Source organism: Zingiber officinale, chromosome 7B, assembly GCF_018446385.1.
Source record: "Zingiber officinale cultivar Zhangliang chromosome 7B, Zo_v1.1, whole genome shotgun sequence".
Taxonomy (NCBI): domain Eukaryota; kingdom Viridiplantae; phylum Streptophyta; class Magnoliopsida; order Zingiberales; family Zingiberaceae; genus Zingiber; species Zingiber officinale.
In genome coordinates, this window is record NC_055999.1 from 73,572,665 (window position 1) to 73,576,697 (window position 4,033).

The following is a 4,033-nucleotide window of genomic DNA, read 5'->3' on the forward strand; positions in this document are numbered from 1 at the left end:
TTTGCGCGCTGCGGATAATATTATCCGCGGCGTGCTTTGCGCGCTACGGATAATACTTTCCTCGGCGTGCTTTGCACACTGCGGATAATACTTTCCGCAGCGTGCTTTGCGCGTTGCGGATAACATTATCCGCAGCGCGCAAAGCACGCCGCGGAAAGTATTTTTATGCGTTAAGGATAATAATCTACAGCTTATAAATGTACGCTGTTGATAGTTTTAACTATATTAAAAAAAATATTAATTTGATGAAAATAATAAACCAAAATTTTACAACAAATTTAGTATAAATAAATCCACAAAATTAACAAAAGTCATAGTTTTTCATTATAATAAAAAAATTTTAAAGATCTTAAACAAGATACGAAATCTCTATCAAACTAGTTATTACATAACAATAATTAAACTTACAATTCACACAAATTAGTGTATTATGTATCAATCACATAATACTATAAATTTCAATAACCATGCAACCGTGCTTCCTATTGCATTATCAAGAAACTGCATTTTATCATTTGGTCGAATTAGGTCCACCTTTTCCACCAAAACTTTATCAACCTAAACTTTCCAACATGATCCACCAAGAATAACGTGATGCACTTTTGTGTTTGGATCTGTGGATGCAATTCGACCTTCTGCAACAACTAATTCATCAGTAGACCAATGAAGCAGCTTACATTTAGTATTAACACAGATATATCCACGACTCACATTTCTCAAATTTGACTGTAAATAAACAATACAAAGTTATTAATTCAACCATATATATTTTTGTAACAATTTTGTGATTCAGAAATACATAATTTTATGATAATCACCTGAAAAATATGACCAAAATCACCACTTTTTTTTGCACCAATATTGATATCTCTATTGCTACCAATTTCATTCCCAATACCGCTACAAATGTCACCACTAGCAATCTAATTTTACAACCAAATCGTGTCAAGCAATGTCATCATGATAATTTAAAAGCATTTAAGTGTAAATATCAAACTTATTATATATATATTGTTTACTTACTAACCTGTTCTGGATGATTTTGTTATCTCATACTTTGTAAAAACATAGACCTCATTTCTTGCATTTCTAGTTGATTTTGTTGCCTCATTTCTTACATTTGTTGTTGAACATTTTGTACTATAGTTTGAAGTTGTTGAACCGTTCTATTTTGTTGCACAGAAGCTCCAACTTTCGATGGTGTAACTCCAAAGCCCATTCCGCGCACTCTACCCCGAGCTTCTTTGCCAAACACAATGCTAATTGTATCATCAACAATATTAGTTGTGTTTTGAGATTCGGGTGGACATTCTAATATTTTTTCTGCAACAAAAAAACTTTCAATATATTATCATTAATATAATAGATGACTATACTGAACATCAACAAATAATACATGTAAATGAAATCAACATATAATAAAGAAATCAACTCATGTGAAAATTCTGCAGTAGAATACAGAAATGCACAGCATATGTCCTTTTTAGATTGTGCTGGTTCAGATGGTGGCTGAACTTCAGTAGGACCAGCAGATTCAGAAACCTTGTCATCTTTAAATTTCTCAATATCTCCCTCTTCCTCCACAGTTATAGCAATGGTTTGATGGCAGATTATTCAAAATTCATAACAAATAAAAGTAATATCTTGTATCAAAATAAAATATAATAAGAATCAGAGAATATTTATAATGCAAATTGTGAAGGTACTCAAGCCACTTGAATGAGATGGCAATAATACTTCATGCACCTCATATATTCAAACAGCACATCCTCATTACAGTTTACAGGCAGTTCACCAAAAATCTATTTAAACTGAACCAATCACTATAGCTTAAAGGGATCAGCCGAACATAATTCATAATATAGTGAAGGTTTTTCTAACTAAGCAAGTTATGCAGGAGGAGTTTTTATTTTATTCAAAAACTTCATTATCATCTGAAAAAAAAAATTTAAGAACTCAATCAACATCAATAATGAAAGATGTTTAAACTCCTAGTGGCTGTGGAAAGCAAATAATATAAAAAAAGATTCGGGAATTTGGTAAATTGGTGATATTTGAGAACTATCAATTAGAGGACAATGCACTTTTCCTGCATGATCCAATTGTGATGCAACAGGTATATGACAAAGCAACTTCACCTAGAGATCTAATATGCTTCTTGTGATTTTGATCCAATCTAGCTAACCTCTCCAATGATCCAATCAAGTAAATGAACTTGAGCAAACAGGCATGGACAATATGAAATTAGTTGTTACTGGTTTAACAATATTCAAGTTGCAACAATGACACATGCAGACTTTGGTGAATCATGAGATCACACGCTCAAAAACAAAAAAGTGATCTCTAAATGAATTATTAGTAAGAGTATTCAACATATCCACAACATATCCTGATATCCACAATGTTTATTAAGATTCAGTACAAAAATAACAACAAAGACATCCATCACAGGCCCAAGGGTTTCTTAATTCAACAAAACAAACAACATATAAGTGCTGAAAGTAGTAACAGGAACAAGTATCACAAAATCAAGACAAAAGATGAATAGGAAATTTCCCTCCAAAGCTAATGAAAATTAAATCCTCATGAACTAAAAGGAAGAGCATGAGACTGGTATTGGGTGGGTAAAAGATGAATGCATATGTAATTACCTCACCAACTTTTATCTCTTTGGACCCATCTCCATGTATTATCTTGGCAAGATATCCTTCTTCCATGCACTCCATTTCCACTGTAGCCTTGTCAGTTTCCAGCAAATATGGAACCCTCGCTTGAAATTACTTTAGCAATACTTGCAAATATAGTCATGATGCAAAGCAGAGTGGACTCCAAGCAGCAAAATCTTTGATGACTCCAAATTCAGATTTTAACATGCTTGAATGTAATTTGAAGGCAAGTGCACAAGTTGCTGAAGTGTCCTACCAGAAATTAATAATCATTGACCACAATCTAATATAAAACTAATTACATCTGATGTGAAAAATATAAAGAAGATGTTCATTATATAACTTAGATGACCACAATCTAATATAAAACTAATTAATTACATCTGATGTGAAAAATATAAAGATGTTCACTATATAACTTAGAATTAAGAAGTGGTCACCGTTATATATGTATCCTTTTGCCTATAAATATACCACAAGCCATACAACTCCATTCGCATTTCCTATAAGCAGAATCAGAATCAGAAGCAGAAGCAAAAGCAGAGCATGGCGTAGCGGCTTGCAAAAATCATTTCTAAAATGAGCATTTAAGTGTTCATACTTTGTAAGTATACAACAATCAAAGCCGAACACAGTTCATAAAAGTGAAAGAGTCGAGCAGTGCCACCCAAATAAGTTTAGGGACTTAGAGATTAGGGTTACCTTTGGCTTTGAGCTTTTGGCTTGATGTAGAGTGTGGAGTGGTTAACAAAGGGCTTGCTTACTCTTGCTGTGGTCCTATGATACGGAGAGATGGAAGGAAGTCTTGTAGCAGACGACGGCGAGTGCGGAGAGGCGGAGTGGAGTCGTGCGGCCGGCAATGGTCAGTGCAGAGAGGTGGAGAGGATCCCTACGGCTGGTGGCGGTGAGTGCCGAGAGGTAGAGAGGAGTCCGGCAACGACGACGGCGACGGCGACGGCGACGGTAGTGAAGAGAGGCAGAGAGCTATTACGGAGAGGCAAGGAGCTGTTGCGGCAATGGGTTCGGGCGGCGAAGGCTTCAGGCAGCGAAGGCTTAACATAACCTATGCGTTCTTTAATTAATTAGCCATGTTTTATTATTTAACCGGATTTTTTTTTTGTTTTAATTAACTTTAATTTTTTTTCTTACTTGATTTTTTTTAACCAAGTGGCGTTTTCGTTTCATTATGTATTTTTTTATTTAATTTTGTTTACGTTCTATTATAATCATGTTTTTTTATTTAATTTTGTTTAACATAATTTTATTTTATTATTATTTTATTATTATTATTTCCAAACTAATCGCAGCATATATGTTGCATGCTATTGATAATAAATAAAAGTATTTGCAGCATGCCTATTCTTGTA

The 4,033-nt window shown here is 34.0% G+C and overlaps 1 long non-coding RNA gene across 7 annotated transcripts; it reads right to left on the reverse strand.

Moving 5' to 3' along the window:
- Positions 1 to 422: 422 nt before the first annotated feature.
- LOC122006018 lies at positions 423 to 3,733 on the reverse strand. Of its 7 annotated transcripts, XR_006118598.1 has the most exons (5): positions 3,369 to 3,733; positions 2,652 to 2,918; positions 1,028 to 1,323; positions 819 to 923; positions 431 to 726 (listed from the first exon to the last, which is right to left on the reverse strand). It is a non-coding gene; the product is annotated as an uncharacterized LOC122006018 (long non-coding RNA). The 7 variants fall into 7 exon arrangements; XR_006118596.1 differs by having other exon boundaries at positions 423 to 726; positions 819 to 1,323; XR_006118597.1 differs by having other exon boundaries at positions 424 to 923.
- Between the last annotated feature and the right edge of the window lie 300 nt (positions 3,734 to 4,033).